This window comes from Sarcophilus harrisii, chromosome 4 (genome assembly GCF_902635505.1).
Source record: "Sarcophilus harrisii chromosome 4, mSarHar1.11, whole genome shotgun sequence".
NCBI classification, from domain to species: Eukaryota; Metazoa; Chordata; class Mammalia; order Dasyuromorphia; family Dasyuridae; genus Sarcophilus; species Sarcophilus harrisii.
This window is the reverse complement of record NC_045429.1, coordinates 254,075,480-254,095,715: the sequence shown is the minus strand read 5'-3', so window position 1 is coordinate 254,095,715 and position 20,236 is coordinate 254,075,480.

The following is a 20,236-nucleotide window of genomic DNA, read 5'->3' as shown; positions in this document are numbered from 1 at the left end:
AGTACAATACAGAGAATAGCTCTGCTAGAAATTTCTGCCTAACAAAGTAAGACATTGCAACAAATGAATACATATAATTAATATTGGATATTGTTGTGAATATGAATATAATATGCATTTCATAATTAAAGACAAAATAAGTATTAATATCCACAAAAGGCAAGAATAATTTGTACATTCAGTTTATCATGTTCTGCTTATCCATTCATGGAGAAAGTTGATTTTAGAGTCAAGAATTTCATTTTAATTTAATTCAAAAAGTATTTATTGTGCCTCCAATGTACTGGGGACAATGTAAATTGGATATGTCCTTTTCCTGACACATGTTAAGGGCATGGCCATGTGAAAGTCATTTAATCTCTCAGTAGAACCTCAAATAATCTCTAAGACTACAAGTTATATAAGACATCAATGAATCAATCAACAAGCATTTACTGGGCATATTATTACTGTAGACTAAAGATTGTGCTAAGTTCTGGGGATATAAACAAGCAAAACAGTACTTGTTATAAAATAAGGAATCCTGGTCTACATCCTTGGAGGGAGTTTCTACAATGAAATTATTTATATAAATTAATTCACATGTTCATACCATGATTCTCACTCAAAAAAGAAAGAAAACCATATATTTACTTCTTTCTTTAGAAAAGGGCTCTCCTTTATCTCATTAGTCATTTAATTTGAATTTCCACAAAATTCACAAGAATTTTGAAGCAAGAATCAAGGCACAGTCAACAGTTTCATATAATGATATTTATCATTAAGGGGCAGCATAGTTATTTAAACTAAGTTATTTTTCACAATGGAAAAGTACACATGGCCTGATGTAATGATTTACTAATTGGTCTTCCCTTTGGTTAATATGGCCCTTTTTGTTTTTTGGCATAAGTATAAAGCAGAATGTTTGAGAATAGAGATTTGTATGTGGTCTTATTTAACTTGGAATAGTAAATAAAATATTCGTGTATATGGCCAAGCCCCTAAAAATTTAAATTGTAGTTATATCTATTGTGAAATTGTCAAAATACAAGATTACAAGCATTTGAATTTAAAATATGAGTTCCAACTGCAACTTGGATGCATTTTTTAAACATTATTCTTTAAGGGGAATTAAATTCTTTAATGTGACTTTGGAGACATGTCCCAGTGTATATTTTATAAACCCAAGACAATAAATACTGTTTAAAAAGAATGCTGATTTTATAAATATGTAAGCTATGTATATTCAAATCATGTGTTTTCTTCAAGCATGATTTTTTAAATTTTACTATGCAATATCCAAAAGTATATAGTCCATATTGTGAACTCCATATGAATAAATTATTTATTTAATTGAAAAATGTAATTTTTTTAAAAAATAAAATTTGTTCAGAAAATTATAAGCTAAATAATTGTCTCCTATCCAATTGTCAAAGGAAGAAGTATGTTTTTAATTAAATAAGAACATGGTAGAAACAAGGTGGTTAAAATATTATACTTGATGTCTGAACAAGTGTTCAAGACGAAGAGAAAAAATAGGTTTAAAGGAGAGTCACCGCAAAATTTCCCCAAGATACACATTCCACTATAGAATTTAGCTAAATGACACTTAAACTCTCTGAGCTTTGGTGGAAAAAGTTCACATATTGACAAATTAACAGATCATTGATAAAAAATGTACATATTTTGTTTCCCAGATTCTTGAAAAATTAATTAGGAATACAGATACATTCAAAAATTCTCCAGATTCTAATTGTATGTTTATACATTACCCTTTTTAAATTTTATATTTTTGTAAAACTTTTATCTATTCCAAACATTTTTTGTTACATGGTTACATGTGAACCTTACAACTGCTTTGGGATTATTTCTCTTTCCCAAATGAAGAAATGGATTCATGGAGTTAATTTTCTAGGATGTAGGTACTGTATTCATTTATAGTACTTATGTTTGATTCTTGTTGCTGCCACTGACTACATGTGTGTCTGTGAGCAAGTCCAGTCAACTAGTATCTATTAAGCACTTATAATGCATAGATCCTGCTCTGAATATGCACAGAAAGACAAGACAGTGCTCTCAAGAAGCTCAGAGTTTGATATGAAAGACAGCATGTAAATAACTATATATAAACAAAGTACATACAAGATAATTTGGAAGGAAGATTGTGACATTGAGGGAAATCAGGAAAGGATTTCCACAGAAGGCAGGATTTTAGCTGGGACCTGAAGGATGTCAGAAAGATAGAAGTTAGAGATGAAGAAGGATATAATTCTAGGCAAGAAAAGTGCCAATAACAATGAAAGTTTAGCATAAGGAGTATCCTTTGAAAGGAACTGCAAGGGGGTCATTTATTCTTTCTCAGTCTTAGTTTCTCCACCTATAAAATGGCATTGGATTAACTCTCAAGTTTTCTAGAAGCTAACAAGCTAGTGCAAGAGAAAGACAAGATGCAAATACATATATATATATATATATATAAAATGAAGTGATGCCATGACATGCAAATGAATTGGATTTAAGTGAGGGAGGGCCTCACTTTCCCCTCCAGAGCCATGTGGGTCCAGGGGCACAATGTAGATCAAGACAATTGGAGATAGCCCTAGAAGAAATGGGAGACTTGGTCTTTTTAAACTAAGGTCTTCAATAGGTCGCAGTTTGACTAAGGCTGTACTCATTCAGGGATGAAAGTTAGGAAGTAATTGAGGCAAAAAATCTACTCTTTCAACTAGTCCCCCCAAAATCTAAATAAATAAGTAAATGAATGAATGAATCTGAGAGGGGAAGACCTTTAGGATTTCTTGAGGGGGGTTGAGAAAAGCTTCCTGTACAAAGAGAGATTTTATTAAGACCTGAAGGATGTCAAAATAACCAGCAAGTAGAGATGAGACAACACTCTATTCTATGGTCTTTTGCAAAAAATGAGCTCATTTCTTGATTCTTAGTTCCAGTCATATTCTTCAGGCTGAAGATGACCTGTCAATCTTTCTATGCACAGGCTAGAGACAACACTTCCAAAAACAAAACAAAGGGAACTTTGTGAAATTGATAGATTTCCTATTATGCCCCTGCAACTCATATTTTGTTCTCTATAAACCCCTTCCCTAGCTAAATTATTCTATAGAATGTTAGATTGATAAATTTAAAATCAATTCATAATAATTCATATATAATTTAAAAGCTATTTCTGCTTTTAAATAGATATGAGTCATTCTTTGAAGGAACTTTTGAGATAATAAATCTTTGAAGAGATTTCAACAAAGCTTTAATATGAAAAACAAAGCTTAAACTATTACTTATTGAGATAGAGAGAAAGAAGATTCCCCCAAGCAATAATTAATAATAAAAAAAAAGGATCAATGATAATTTTAAATTCCAAAACCTCCTCATAGAACCCATTTAGTGTTTTTTTTCCTTGGAAGAGTGGTTATTCCTGAGGATGGCAATGGACTCTGATTGGTTGGCAAGTAATGAGAGAATAAATATTATAATGAGAGGCAAACCTATTCTAATAAGAGAATGGGGAATGGACTTTGATTATGTTATTTAAGTCCAAATAACCCCCAATCTTGGGCAGTCAACAATGGATCTATCCTGCTCCTTAAACCTACCATATTGGAATAAATGGACCAGAATTTGTCTTAGATTAAATTCTTTTTAAGGTTCCCTGTTTGGGAACTGGGAACCCCAGTTCCACTTAGATAAATGAATCTATGTGGGGTACATTTTGAGGAAAAATTAGATATTTATCCAATAATTTATTAATTATAATCATTTCTCTCATTATATATGCAATAAGAAATATCTATGCATATATAGATATGCCAAATTTAGTATATAGAATGTGTTTATATTGCAAATACAGTTTATGAAGAGTGTATGTGTATATATGTATGCACTAATACATATATATGTATACATGTACATAAATATACACATATACAGAGAGAGAATCTGCTATAATGTTACATATGCATTCCCAAGGAGCTCTGAGCTATGCAAAATAATGTAATAAAAATCAAAGAGTTTATGAAGAATAAACTTAGAATTGATTGACTTATATAGGAGATACTGGCACAGGACCTCCAGAATGGCATGCTCTCATCAGAGAACCTTCCATGTTCTGTGAGCAAAGCAAAATTGAATTAGCCCAAAGGAAATATGAGATGCACAAAATTATAGAAACTACTCCAAATATTAATATGGACTATTTGTGTCTGAACAGTGACAGAGCATTTGAAGCTCATGTTCGTCTGAACAGTCACAATTGGACATACTGTAACTCAATTCTAACATAGTGATATCATTTTGGTCCTCTTCAAAAATGAAGGACAACAACCAGGGCCACAATACTAAAAAATTTCATCAATGACATAAAAAATGAGAGCAACTTAATAAAAATGGTAGTTACGTAAATTTTATAAGAAATAACAAATATCATAATAGTAGCTGCATGCTCAAGTCTGCAGCTGGCTCTTGGGGCCAAGGTAAAAGTATAGGGCATATTGTTCAGTTATTTAGTTATGTGCAACTAACTTGGTAATCACACATTTTTTTGTTTTTGTTTTTCATTTTTGACAAAAATGCTGGAATGATTTGTCATTTCCTTCTTCCATGGATTAAGGCAAACAGAGGTTAAGAGATTTGCCCATAATCACATAATTAGCAAGTATCTAAGGCTGGATTTTAACACAAATGTTTTTAACTCTTGGCCAGATCTCTTCACTAAGCCACCTAGTTACCTCTTACAGAGAATGGATGGATATGATATGCTTAGGATTCGCCCTTCACCCTTTGTACTCCCTATTTCATCAAAAAATATAAAATGTATATGACATTTTACCTTAATAAAGACATGAAGTTTTCATAGGGAAGTGGATTTTGAAGGATTTGAAGAGGATTTTGGGAAGATGGCAGAATAGGTCAGAAAATTCCAAACTCTTCAGATTCCTCCCTCCAAACAAAACAAAATTAGACCTCATGGTGAATTTGGAGGGGTGAAACAGTAAATAATAGCTGGGTCAGAACAATGATCCTCCTGGGACAACTGGAGAAGATTTGTAGAAAGATTCCAGTTTGGAAGTTTGGCTAATGTAAAGTGAAAACACTTCCACACTATATCCACTGAAACAACAAGCAGAATCCTGGGGCTAACTGGGTTAGGAGGTACCTTCAGCCCCAACCACAGAAACATTTACCTTCTGGACAGTATGAGAAGTCAAAGGTCTGAATCAGGAATATTGAGGGAACTTCTAATGATAAGGAATTCCAGGCCCAACTATGCTGCTGCAACATGGTACTTGATGATAAGGTGTTAGAAATCTTACAAGGTGCTAAGTCAGTTATCTAATTTAGCTTGGTACTTAACAGTTCTCTGGTTAGTACTTATTAGAGTTCTACAAGATTCACACCTTTAAGAGAGCATATATAAGCTAGGAGCCTCAACCAGGATTCAGTCTGGGACATTTAGAATTCAGAAAGGACAAGCCCACTCTGGGAGGAGGAGACAGATTCATTCCCTTTTCCACCTTTGTGCTGACTGGAGACATTCGGAGGGAGCTAGAGGTTGTAGCTGGCAGAGGCAAAGGACTAGCGGCAAGAGCTCTCAGAACCAAGAAGAGAGATAGGCTTCTAAGAAAGGTAACCAGGCCCAAGGAAGGAGACAATACTTGAAAGAGAAAATAAAGGGTTTGGACCTTAACTCCTGGCTGCATTTGAGGTGGTTATTCCTCTGAACTGAAACAAAGGCTGCTCCCAGAAGTCCTTCAAGAAACCTGCTCACAGAGAATATTATATTTTAGAGAAGAACATTACAATAAGGAACCAGCAAATTCTGAATAAATACATAAGCTGTGGGGGCAGGAGGTTGCTGACTGCAACCACTTATAGAAGGATAAAATTCTTGGTTTTAGGTTCCATACTAGAAGGAAGAATTGAAATGAAGCCAGAGGCTTCATCCCTTACCCTATCCCCATCTAGAGTTCTAGAGGTAATTACACTAACAAGATCTTATTTTTTAAAAATGAGCAGATAAAGGAGAAAGAACCCAAATATAGCTTAGCAGCCACTATTTTAAAAAGATCTTAGGTCATGGAACACTATATATTGAAGAGTAAAAACAAGTTTGCGTCCAAAAATATCATACAAAGCAAAATTAAGCACGATCCCCTTAAAAATGGACATTAAGTGAATTGTCAGGCTTTCAGGATTTTGTTGCAAAAAGACCTGGAATTTTGGCTTATAAGATTTCAGAGAAATAGTAGGAAAGCATCAAAGATTAATTTGAAGGGACTCAATTAGAATAAACTGTTTATGTTTTCTATGTAGAAATGTAAAGCATATGTATAAGATTGTCATTACTAAATGGATATTTCAAAAGAAAGATTGGGGTAGAGCTATTATGTAACCCTTAAAAAGTAAAACCCTATGGGAAAAGGTAAATATCGTAATTAGGCTATAGATTGAAAAACTGGAGGAATTAGATGGGGGAGGAGGATTGGTGGTTCTGAAAACTTAAATCAGGAATGGGTTAAAGAGGGAACATTATATATACATATACATGTACACATTCACTCTATCCACTGCTGCACCTAGCTGCCCCATAAATATATATATATATATATATATATATATATATATATTTTTTTTTTTTTTAAAGGAAAAGTTTCAATGCATGAGTTACTATGAAGTGGTGCATTTTTTCCTGCAATATGTGTTTCTTGAACAGAAGTAAACAAAATCAAAATCTGAATTTTGCTCAGAATGTTCCCTAATATATCAATCAAGTTGGGACAAATTTGAACATTCAAAGTACATTATAGTGGAACTGATTCTCTGAATGTGTATGTGTGTGTGTGTATATATATATATATATATATATATATATATGTGTGTGTGTGTGTGTGTGTGTGTTGTATATGTGCATATATATTTGCATGCACATGTGTAAAGTCAAAGGAGAAAGCGGAGACATTGCAAAGGTAAAACTAGCAAATCTTGGCATAGATTCAATATGTGAAAAGGAGAGAGGAGAGAGAGATAGTAAAGAATCAAGTGTGATACCTAGTTTAGAGTATATACATACATTAACACACATATACAAACTATATTTACACATATGTGTATTGTGTAGGGCTTAAAATTATCCCACCTACAATAAGAGAGCCTAGGGCAGAAATCTGAGCCAATGGCACTTTATTAAAGGGGCCATGGTTCTCTCTAATGAAGTGGACTTCAGATCTACCTCATGCTCTGAGATGCCACCTCCCCTTAGAGCTGAACTTTTATAAGGTTACAGTTATGCTAAATATAGAATGGATATTTCATTGGTTAATATGCAATACATAAGTCAAAATAACTTGTGACCAAGAGGGTCACAAGTTAGGTGAAGCTATCATAGTCACCAAAGTGGTCTAAAATGGTCACCCATTACTATTGGACAAGTGATTAGTCCAGAGGTATAAAAATATTATTGGAGGACTTTCCATGTAGTTGTCAGCTCTGTCATGCTGTCACCATGACAAGGCAAAACAAGAGTAAAGGGTCTTTAGTAAACTTCCTATAGTTAAGCAAATGAACTTAGAATCTACAACTCACAATTATGGGATCTTACATATAGAACTATGATGATTCTATCAAATTAATTAACACCGGCAGAAATTAGGCATGGACCCACACTTAACACTGTATACCAAGATAAGATCAAAATGGATCCATGATTTAGACATAAAGAACGAGATCATAAACAAATTGGAGGAACATAGGATAGTTTATCTTTCAGACTTGTGGAAGAGGAAGAAATTTGTGACTAAAGACGAACTAGAGACCATTATTGATCACAAAATAGAAAATTTTGATTACATCAAATTAAAAAGCTTCTGTACAAACAAAACTAATGTAAACAAGATTAGAAGGGACGCAACAAACTGGGAAAACATCTTCACAGTTAAAGGTTCTGATAAAGTCCTCATTTCCAAAATATATAGAGAGCTGACTCTAATTTATAAGAAACCAAGCCATTCTCCAATTGATAAATGGTCAAAGGATATGAACAGACAATTTTCAGATGATGAAATTGAAATCATTACCACTCATATGAAAGAGTGTTCCAAATCATTATTAATCAGAGAAATGCAAATTAAGACAACTCTGAGATACCACTACACACCTGTCAGATTGGCTAAGATGACAGGAAAAAATAATGATGAGTGTTGGAGGGGATGTGGGAAAACTGGGACACTGATACATTGTTGGTGGAGCTGTGAACGAATCCAACCATTCTGGAGAGCAATCTGGAATTATGCCCAAAAAGTTATCAAACTGTGCATACCCTTTGATCCAGCAGTGTTTCTACTGGGCTTATACCCCAAAGAGATACTAAAGAAGGGAAAGGGACCTGTATGTGCCAAAATGTTTGTGGCAGCCCTGTTTGTAGTGGCTAGAAGCTGGAAACTGAGTGGCTGCCCATCAATTGGAGAATGGTTGGGTAAATTGTGGTATATGAATGTTATGGAATATTATTGTTCTGTAAGAAATGACCAGCAAAATGAATACAGAGAAGCTTGGAGAGAATTACATGAACTGATGCTAAGTGAAATGAGCAGAACCAAGAGATCATTATATACGTCAACAACGATACTGTATGAAGATGTAATCTGATGGAAGTGGATTTCTTTGACAAAGAGACCTAATTCAGTTTCAATTGATCAATGATGGACAGAAGCAGCTACACCCAAAGGGAAAAAAAAAAAAAAACACTGGGAAATGAATGTAACTGTTTGCATTTTTGTTTTTCTTCCCGGGTTACTTCTACCTTCTGAATCCAATTCTACCTGTGCAACAAGAAAACTGTTTGGATCTGCACACATACATTGTATCTAGGATATACTAGGACATATTCAACATATATAGGACTGCTTGCCATCTAGGGGAAGGGGTGGAGGGTGGGAGGGAAAAATCGGAACAGAAGTGAGTGCAAGGGATAATGTTGTAAAAAAAAATTACCCAGGCATGGATTCTGTTAATAAAAAAAAAAAAAAAAACAACAAAAAAACAAAAAACAAAAAAAATTAATTAATACTGATTGGAATAGAGTAGGGATAGAAATGAATTATTTTTCTAGATAAAGATAGAAATAGATATTTAAAGAGATACTATCTGGCCTCATTTCCATCTTCCTATATGAAAATTTATCCAAAATTGGGGAACTTTTCTCCCTCTCTCTCCCTCCCTCCCTTCCTCCTTCTCTCCTCCTCCTCCTCTTCTTCTTCCTTCTCCTCCTTTTTCTTCTTCTTCTTCTCTCTCTCTTTCTCTTCTTCCTTCCCCCTTTCTCCCTCTTTTTCTATATGTGTATATGCATAAATACACATACACATATATTTGCATTCTAATATGTTATCAAAATTACCATCATCTTCCCAGCTTCTAGGCTAGATGTGATACTTGACTTTTCATTGTTTCTCATACCACTACCACCACCACTACTACTCATATTCAAAATGTTATTGTCTTGCTAATTTTACCATTCCAATATCTCCTCTACTCTGTTATTACCACCAACCTAGAGCATTTTTTCGTCTTCTCATGTTTGGACTATTAATCAATTAATCAATAAACCTTTATCAAGTGCCTGTTCTATGCATGGTACTGCACTAAGTACAAGAAGAGGCAAAAGAAGTAAGAAGGTAAGAAACCAGAATGAAGAAAAGTATGTGTTTCAGGGGAATAACCAGAGAAAATATCCAGAACCAACAGAGTGTTCTCTTATGAAGAACAGCTAGAACACCAGTGTTACAATATCCAAGAGTTACTTTGAAGAAGTAAGGTGCAAGAATCCATGAAATTTTAGAAGGGGGCTATATTATAGAGGGCTCAGAATTCCAAATAATGAATTTTGTATTTTATACTAGAAGCAAAAGAGAAGTCCTGAAATTTATTGAGTAGGAAGATGAATTGATTAAACCTGAACTTTAGGAAAATCACTTTAATGGAAGAATGGAGATTAAGGTGAAGAAGAGAAAGGTTTGTAATGGGCAGATCCAATATCAGGCTATTGAAGTAATTCAGGCAGAAAGTGATGAAGACCTCAACTAGAGAGATAGAAGTAGCAGAGAAAAAAAAGGGAACATGTATAGAAAAGTCACAGAGGTAAAACCAATAGGCATTGGCAACACATTGGAAATTGTGAGTGAGATAGTAAGGAGTTTAGCATGGGTTCTAGGTTACAAGATTAAGGGACTGGGAGTTGCATTCCCCTCTATAGTGATAAGGAAGGTAGGAAGGGGAGAAGGTAAAGGGAAAAGATAATGAAATCTGCTTTTGACATGAGTTTAATGTGTCAACTAGATATCCAGTATGAGATGTTTGAAAGGCAATTGGAGCTACAATATTGAAAGTCTACAGAAAGATTGAGACAAAATAGGTAAAATTGGCAACAATCAACATAAAAGTTAATGAGATCACCAAGTGAAATAGTTTGGAGTGAGAAGAGAAGAGAACCCAGAATAGAATCCTGTGTGGGAGCTAATGTTAGAGGGCATGATCTACCAGAGGATTCAGCAAAAAAGACAAAGAAGTTATGGTCAAATAGATAGGAAAAGAATCAAGAGAAAGTGGTGTTCTAAATAGAGAGAAGGGACTAGCAAGGAAGAGTAATCAACAGTGCTAAAGACTGCATAGAGGTTGAACAGAATGAGAACTCAAAAAATGCTAATGGATTTGGCAAGTAAGAATAGAGATTATGGGATAGGTAAATTCTTTGAAGGAGAAAATATGAATTGAGATTTCTTGAACAAGAAAAAAGGTTAACCTTGGTAAGGAGTAAGACAACTTTATCATGTAAGACAGAGTTCTTGAAGAAAGAGATAGTGGTAGAAAACACCCAATGACATGACATGAGGAAACTCACTAGTGCTGAATTGTTCTATAAAATGATTACAATTGAGAAAACATGAGAGCATGATGAGTGATAAGGAGATAGCCTAGGAGAGAATTGAAGGGATAAGAGATTACAGATGATAATGCAGATGAGGGATATTACAAGAAAAGGCAGGGAGAGAAGTTAAAAGCAAATAGATTATGGTCCCGGTAAGGAGATTTTAGAATTCATTAACACAAAGGTAATATATTTGTAGGTGAAAGTAAGATAAAGAATATCTTTGTATGTGGCTGAGATGGAGGACAAGTGGAAAATGAGTAGGTTAAGGTACTGAGTGGTTATAGCATTTGAGGGAGAGCCTATAAGCATGTTGAAGTCCCATAATATGAGGGAGGAAATTAAGGAGGAAGAAAAATTATGAACTACAGGGAGGAAGGGGATGAATATGGGAGGTCTATAGACAACAGCTACCAGAATTTTGATTGTTTGATAGATATGATTATCATTTGAAGTGGCTTGTTTGTTGATCTGCTTGCTGAAAGTCTTTTGCCTTTTGTCTAATCCATCCTTCATTCATCTGGCAAAGTAATTTTCCTAAGGTGCAGGTCCTAAAGTGACCATACTCTAATGTCACAATGTCACCTCCACATGAAACAAACTAGTGACTGCTATCAAATTCAGAATCAAATACAAAAAAAAAAAGAATCAAATACAAAATTCTCTTTTTGACATTCAAAGTCCTTCATAGACTTACCCACACTATCTTTCTAGTACCCTTACTCCATAGATTTATACTCTTTGATTCAATCATACTGGACATTCTGACTTCTGAAACTGAAACTTCCTGACCTTGGACATTTTCATTGACTGTCTACTACTTTTACATTTGCATAGATTTGTTTTTCTAGTTCTCACCCCAATTAGATTTTTATATCATTTAGGTATTTGACCTTTCTTCATATTCCAGTCCTCAGCATGTTTTCTATATAGTTTTTTATCCTTCACTTTTAAAAAAAACCCAAAACATCATTGAATGATGTCTCATGGGTGAATTGGATTTAATCCACAAAGTTGCATCTAGAAAAAAGAATGCATATAAACACAATATACACATACATATATGTATGCATATAATATGCACACATGAGTATGTAGGAATGTATATATATATGTATATATATGTGCAAAATTATTCCATAGATACTTCTACTTTTTAATTCTTTTTTCTAGATGCAAATAACAACTTTCTTCATTTGTTCTTTATAGTTAATTTGGGTATTTATATTAATCAAAATAACTTATTCACTCAAAGTCTTCTAAATTGCAGAATGATGAAGAAGCACACTGAAATGACCACTATTTCTGAGGGTGAAAATTGGACCAGGGAGTAAATATTCCCAGGACAATGTGGTTAGTATCTTTAAAATTTTCCTGCTCAACGAAAATTCCAAATCACTCTCCCTTTAGTTATAGTTTTATCTACATGCACTCATATATACACATACAGATAAAGGAAAATTTCAAGAAAATCAATATTTTTGAGCTTCTAAGGGTGTAGCCAACATGACAAAGTGAAGCTAGGAAGTTGCTTGAGCTCTCCAACTTGAAAAGCACATGAAAAAAGACTCTGAACTGAATCTGACAAAACAAAACCACTCTCCATTTCAAGGTAGATTGGAAAAGCTTCAAGATAGGTCAGTTTCACAGGAGTGAAAGGCTTGTTTAGCCCAGCTCAGAAAGACTCTGGAAAATCTGGTAAAAGGGTCAAAATCACAGAACATAAGCAACTGAGATCTTCAACCTGGCTCAGTAATAGGTCAAACCAGTCGGGCAATCCAAGCTCAGGAAGCAACCTCCAAGAAACCAGGCTACTTCTATAAAAGAGCAGGCAAAACTATCCCCTGAAAACATAAGGGGCCCCTGTGTTCAAATCTAAGTCTCAGAACTGCAAAGAAAGCTTGGGACAGTGCCACCTTTACCCCAGGAACAGAGTTTGACTATAAAAGTAAAATAAGAGGAAATACCAAAAGAAAAGGAAAGAAAATGATTAAGAAATAAAAAATAACTATGACTATACAAAGTTATTATGCTGAGAGGGAAGACTAGAACACTAACTCAGACAAGGACAAAATGACCATAAAGAAAATCTCAAAGAGTAATTTGAATTTATCTCAAGCCCAAAGAGACTTCTTGGAGGTGCTGATAAAAGACTTTAAAAGGGAAATAAGAGAAGTAGAAGAAAAAAAAACGAGGAAAGAAATGAGAAGTATGCAAGAGAGAGTCAAAAGTTTTGAAAGGGAGGGCAATTCCTTAAAAAATTACAATTGGCCAAATGCAATCAAAACAAAATTGCAAAAATAGAATGAACTAATTGGAAAAAGAGATACAAATGCTAACTGAAGAAAATCATACATTAAAAACTTGAACATGGCAAATGGAAGCTAATGACTCTTTCAGACATGAAGAATCAGTAAAGCAAACTAAAAGAATAAAAATGGAAGAAAATATGAAATGCCTCATTAGAAAAATAGTTGACTTGATAGATCCAGAAGTGTTGGCAGCTGCAATCTCTAAGGTGATCGGCAAAGCCCAGCATTGGAATCAAATGTACATAGCATTCATGCAGGAACAACAGTTCCTTCTATGATTCTCATTAGTGGACTACTATTTCCTATATTATTTATAATTGGCTTGATTACAGTACTAAACATTATCTTAAAAAAATCTGGTGACAAGGGGACTTTGGGAAAGTTAACTAGAAATGATTCCACATGCATATTCTGTCCTAATAAAACTAATCTCTCACTGAGACAAATGATAAAGGAGAGAACACCATGGAAAGCATTGTCACTATGGGAGAGAATCCAAAGGTCTAGGAAATAATGTTTATCTATTTAGACTCAGAAAAGATCAGCATATCTAAGAACCAAAGATGGTTAAAACATAACTAGGCATTGCCCTAAATGCCTATATACACGGTTCCAAGGCAGGGAAATAGAGGAATCAAACAATCCATAGAACTGACAAAGAAGACATAAGTAAACTAACAAAATTCACTGACATTTAACCTTGTATAACATTTACTTTTTCATTATTAGCTTCACATAATGGAATCAATAATTAACACTTAACCATAAAAAGCTTACTCAAATTTTAAATGTCAAATGCAGTAACATATAAAGATCAATAAGTCAGGCACATGTCTGAAGACTATGTTGACCTAAAGAAAAGTATATGATCATGACATAGTATAAAAATAAAGCCTGAAGGAGCCTGAGAGAAATGAGAGTATCATTTCCATCAGTTCCTCACTCAAACTACCCCATGACTCCTGTCTTCCTTTGATGCCAGCCCTATTCCTCCTGCTCAGCGCCCTGGAACCTCTGCAGAGGCTGGACCCCTGCACAGAAGAGATAATTTAAAAATTATTGGTCTAGCTGAAGGCCATGACCAAAGAAAATAGTTTGGATACATTTTTCAAGAAATCATCAAGGAAAACTTCCCTGCTTTTCTCCCCACTCCTCTTCCTATTCCTCTTCCCACTCTTCTTCCCACTCCATATATTTAAAAAAAAAAAAAAAAAGCCCTGCCCCAATATTATAGAAACAGAGGGGGAAATACTCATTGAAAGTATCCACTGATAACCATTGGAAACAGATGCCACAAGGAAAACCCCAAGAAACATTGTTGCAAAACTCCAGACCTACAATCTCAAGGAAAAAGTACTGCAAGCTGCCAAGGTGGGGAGGAGGGGGAATTATTCCAAAATCAAGGAACAACAGTCAAGATTCCCCAGGATCTGGCAGCTTTTACAATAAAGGATCAGATGGTGAGGAATACGATATCCCAGCAGGCAAAGGACCTGGGGTTACAATCAAGAATTAACTACCCCAGTGAGATTTATCATCATCATTCAGGGGAGGTGATGGATCTTCAATGAAGTAAGAGATTTGTAATTATTTTTATTTTAAAAAGAGAACTAAACAGAAAAATAAACAAACACAGAACTCAGGAGAAGCATAGAAAAATAACTATGGGAAATACATATTATTTAAAAGTTATACTATTTACATCTTTAGATGGGAAAATGATATCTGTAATTCTTGAGAACTGTATTTGTGACTGGGATAGACAGAGGGGGGCATGACATGGACAGAGGATGTAGTTGTGAATGAACACAGCTGTGATGATCTCAAAGAAAAAGACTTTAAGAGATGAGAAAAGGTTAGTACTGGATAAAGAGGAAAGGACAGATATAAAAAGAAAAATTAGATAACTATCAAGAGAAAGAAAGGAGGGGGATATACATTGTGTGAAGCTTATCTCATCAGGTTTAGCTCTAAGAGGTAATGACTTATTCAGTTGGGTATAGAAATTTAACTAGGCCTATAAAGAAGCTGGAGGGAAAAGAGGAAAGAAAGGGAAGAGGCTGGAAAGAAAAGAGGACAGAAACACTAAGGGGGAAATGCTAAAAGAAGGTGGGAGGACAGAAGATAAAATAGTGAGTGAAGTGGATTTAAAAACCTACTAAGAAAAGAGGGAAGGGATAATAGGAAGTAGTGCATGGAGTGGGTAAACAAAAACAATACAAAGGACAGGGTGGAAAGAAAGAACAAAAGTATATACAAAGGAGAAAATAGAATTGAGGGAACTATAAAGCTGGTAATCAAAGCTGTGAATGTGAATGTGAATGTGATGAACTCTCCCATAAAAATGGAAGGGAAAAGCAGAGTGAATTAAAAACAAAAAACAGAATCCTACAATATTTAATTTACAAGAAACACATTTGACACATAGAGACAAATACAGAGTAAAGGTGAAAGGCTGGGACAGAATTTTCAGTGGAAGTAAAAAAAAAAAAACAGGAATAGTAATTCTGATCTCAGCTAAAGCAAAAGTAAAAATAGATCTTAGCAAAAGAACTAAAAAAGGAAAGTACATCTTGATAAAGGCTACTATATAAACAATAAAATAGTAATTATACTAAATGTATATACAAATGAGCGTGGCACAAAACAAATCACAGAAAAAAATACATAATGTCTTCCAAGAGAATGACAATAATGAGACAACATACCAAAACCTATCAAATGAAGCCAAAAGTATTTCCTGGAGGAAATTTTATATTTCTAAATGCCTACATGAATAAAATAGAGAAAAAGATCAATGAATTGGGCATACAACTAAAAAAGCTAGAAAATGAAAAAATTAAAAACCTCCATTTAAATACCATATTAGAAATTCTGAAACTCAAAGGAAAGATTGATAAGATTGATACTAAACAAATTATTGAACAAATTGATAAAGAGTTGATTTTTATGAAAAACTTAACAAAATAGATAAACCTTTGGTTAATTTGTTACAAAAAAGGAAAGAAAAAAAAACAAATCACCAGTTTTGAAAATTAATAAGGTCGACTTATCACGAATGAAAAAGAAATTAAAGCAATAAATAGGAGCTATTTTGCCCAATTATATGGCAACAAGTCCAACAACCTAACTAGAATGGATGAATATTTACAAAAATATAAATTGCTTAGGTTAACAGAAGAGGAAATACATTACTTAAATAGTCCCAATTTAGAAAAAAAATTAAACAAGTCATTAATAAATTCCCTAAGAAACAAATCTCCAGAGCCAGATGGATTCACAAGTGAATTCTACAAACATTTAAAGAACATTTAATTCTAATACCATGTAAAGTATTTGGAAAAAATAGGTAAAGAAAGAGTCCTGCCAAATTTTTTCCATGACACAAATATGGTACTGATATTTAAACCAGGAAGAGCCATCTCTCTAATGAATATTGATGCAAAAATTTTATATAAAATATTAGTAAATAAATTACACTAACTTATCAACAAAATAATACACTATTATCAAATGTGATTTATACCAGGAATGCAGCACTGGTTTAATATCAAGAAAACTATTACCATAATCAATCACGTCAATAATAAAATTGATAGACATTATATGATAATCTCAATAGATGAAGAAAAGCTTTTGACAAAATACAGCACCCATTCCTACTAAAAACACTAAAAATCATACGGGTAAATTAAATTTTCCCTTAAATAATAAGCAGTATCTATTTAAAACCAACAACAAGCATTATTTGTAATAGAGAGAAGCTGGACATATTCCCAATAAGTTCAGAAGTGGAAAGGATGCCCATTATCACCACTAGTATTCAACATTGTATTACAAATGTTGGTTTTGCAATAAGAAAAGAAAATAAAAATAAAGGAATTAGAAAATGCAAGGTGGAAATAAAAGCATTTCTCTTTGTAGAGGATATAATGATACACTTAGAGAATCCTAGAAATCATCCAAAAAACCTCCTGGAAACAATTCACAGTTTTAGCAATGTTGTAGAATTGAAAATAAACCTTCACAAATCATCAGCATTTCTATATATTACTGATAAAGCTCGTTAGCAAGAGATAGAAAGGGAAATTCCATTTAATCTAACTATAGATAAAGTAAAATATTTGGGTGTTTTTAGAGGGCCACAGATAGTGGGGAAACTCTGGGGGAGGTATAAGACCCTTCAACCCAAAGAGAACCAGATAACAACATCTGGTTTGGCACCCCATTTCCCCAAGGGCTCTCAGCCTTTCTGAGAAGTCAACATGTGTTGTAGTTGAAGCAGAGTGATAGTAAGTGGCAAAGAGTCAATTACATACAATAGCAAGTTGTTTATGTGGTCCTGCATGCACTCAGTATATCAAAAGTTATATAGTTAGTGCATATACAGTGTTGCTTTGGTTATATAAGAGTATTAGTGTATATTAGGGTGAGAGAATCTGGAATAAATGGACTCCATGTCTTGACATCCTCATGGGTCTCTGCTTCATCATTCCTCCACTAAGACCAAGAACTCGGGCTGATTCCAAGATCCTCCAGAAAGCTAGTTCAGATGGTATATTTTGGCACCCCAGTGTGGGGGCTCTAGAAAGCATAGTACATTTTGGCACCCCAACTCTGGGGCTCTAGGAAGCACACATTTGGTGCCTAAATGTGGGGCCCTACAAAGTAAGGTACATAGCAGCACTGATGTGATTAATGAGTTCAGCAGAGGATCCCCCTGATCTGGGAATAGGGTATGTATAAAAAATAGTCAAGCAGGAAGATTTGGTAAGGGGTAAACTACATTTTTTCAGCTAAAATTGCAACCATTATATGACATTTTAAGGGAAGACAGTGCTTTAAACTCACCATGCCAGCTTACAAAAGAAGCTCAAGAGGTTTTGAGAGAAGTTGAACTGGCATTATCCAATGTGGTTGAAAGAGTCACTCAAAAACCCTTGGAAATGTCAGTTTTTGCTACAAAAGAGGCACCCACAGAAGTCCTTCATCAAGGAGACAGTGTGATAGAGTGGGCGAACCTCCAGCACAACCAGAACAAAGCCTTACTCCTTACCCAGTGCTTGTGGTTAGAATTTTATTAAAGGCCATTAAGAGAGCAGTACAATTATCTAGGATAAGACCTGACAAGATATGCACCTTTTATACTGATGCACAGATTAATGTATGCTGTGAAACTATTCCAGAGTAGCAAATTATATTGGCCACAGCTCCAAATTTTACTCAGAGGTCCTCCTTAAAGATAACTCAGCTATTACATAATTGGCCATGGATTTTTAAAGAAAAGAGTTCTAAAGTTCCTCTTAAAGGACCAACCATCTTTATGCATCCAAACATAACATTTATGTTGTATAGTCTCCTTACTTAGTTATAAAAAGAGTAGTCAGAACTTCCTTTCAGTCCACTTAGCAGAATGAGTTATATGCAATTATGCTAGTTCTTACTTATTATCCAGAAGAGGTAAATATCTGATTTGGCTTATTCGGTAAGTGTGGTACAAAGAATTGCCATAACCCAAATAAAATTTGTAGTCGCTAACTTTTCTTTATAGTCAGTATTTCTGATAAAGATCTAGTTTCTAAAATACATAAACAATTGTGTCAAATTTATAAGCATACAAGTCATTCCCCAACTGATAAATGGTCAAAAGATATGAACAGACAATTTTCAGATGATGAAATTAAAATCATCTATAGTCATATTAAAAAATGTTATAAATCAATCATGATTAGAGAAATAAAAATCAAAATAACTCTGAGATACCACCTCATCCCTCTCAGGCTGGCTAAAATGATAGGAAAAGATGATGATAACTGTTGGAGTGGATTGGGAAAACTGGTACACAAATGCATTCTTGGTGGAGTTGTGAAGTGTCCCAATCATTCTGGAGAGCAATCTGAAACTACTCTTTGACCCAGCAATGACACTACTGGGTCTGTATCCCAAGGAAATAATAAAGAAGGGAAAAGGACCCACATTTACAAAAATGTTTGTAACCGCTCTTTTTGTGGTAGAAAAGGATTGGAAAATGAGTAGATACCCATCCATTGAGGAATTGATAAATAAGTTGTGGTATAGGAAGGTAATGCAATATTGTTGTGCTATAAAAATAATAAACAAGCTGATTTTAGCAAGTCCTGGAAAGATTTACACAAACTGATGCTGAGTGAAACTAGCAAAACTTGAAATACATTGTACACAATAACAGCAAGAATGTGCGAGGATCAATTATGAAAGACTTGGTTCTTCTCAGAAATTCAGTGATCCAAAATAATCCCAATAGACTTTGGACAGATAATGCCATCTGCATCCATAAAAAGAGCTATGGAGTTTGAATGTAAATCAACACATGTAATGTTCACTTCTTTCTGTTTTTTTTCCTCTCCCATTGTCTTTCCCTTTTATTCTGATTTTTGTTTCCCAACATAATTCATAAAACAATGTGCATTAAAATAAAAATTTTTAAATCCACATTTTTAAATCTGATCTTGATCTTTAAGGCTACTATTACCATTATAAATATAAGGTTGCTACTACTATGATAAATTATTACTTATCATAAATACTTGAGAATATAAGTAAATACCTCAAATAATTGAAATCATTCTTTCTTTTACAAATCCAATACTCTTAAAAGGATATCACATACTTTTAATTTCCTTTCTTCCAGACTGTATGAGGCAGGTAGATGGAACATTGCATAAAGTCAGAATAACTGAAGTCCAAATCCAGTTTTAAGATATTTACAAGATGTAAAAGATAAGAGCAAGTCACTTAATTTCTATCTGCTTTTATTTTCTCATTTGTAAAATTCAGAATAATAATATATTTTATTTCCTGCAGATCTTACAAGCAAAGAAATGCCAGACTGCATGAATTAAAAATTGGAATTAAGATTACCAGAGGAAATATTTACAATCTTATATATACTGATGATACCACTCTGATAGCAGAAAGTGGAGTGTAGTTAAAGAATTAAAAAAGAATTAAAAAGATGAAGGTGAAAGAGGAGAAT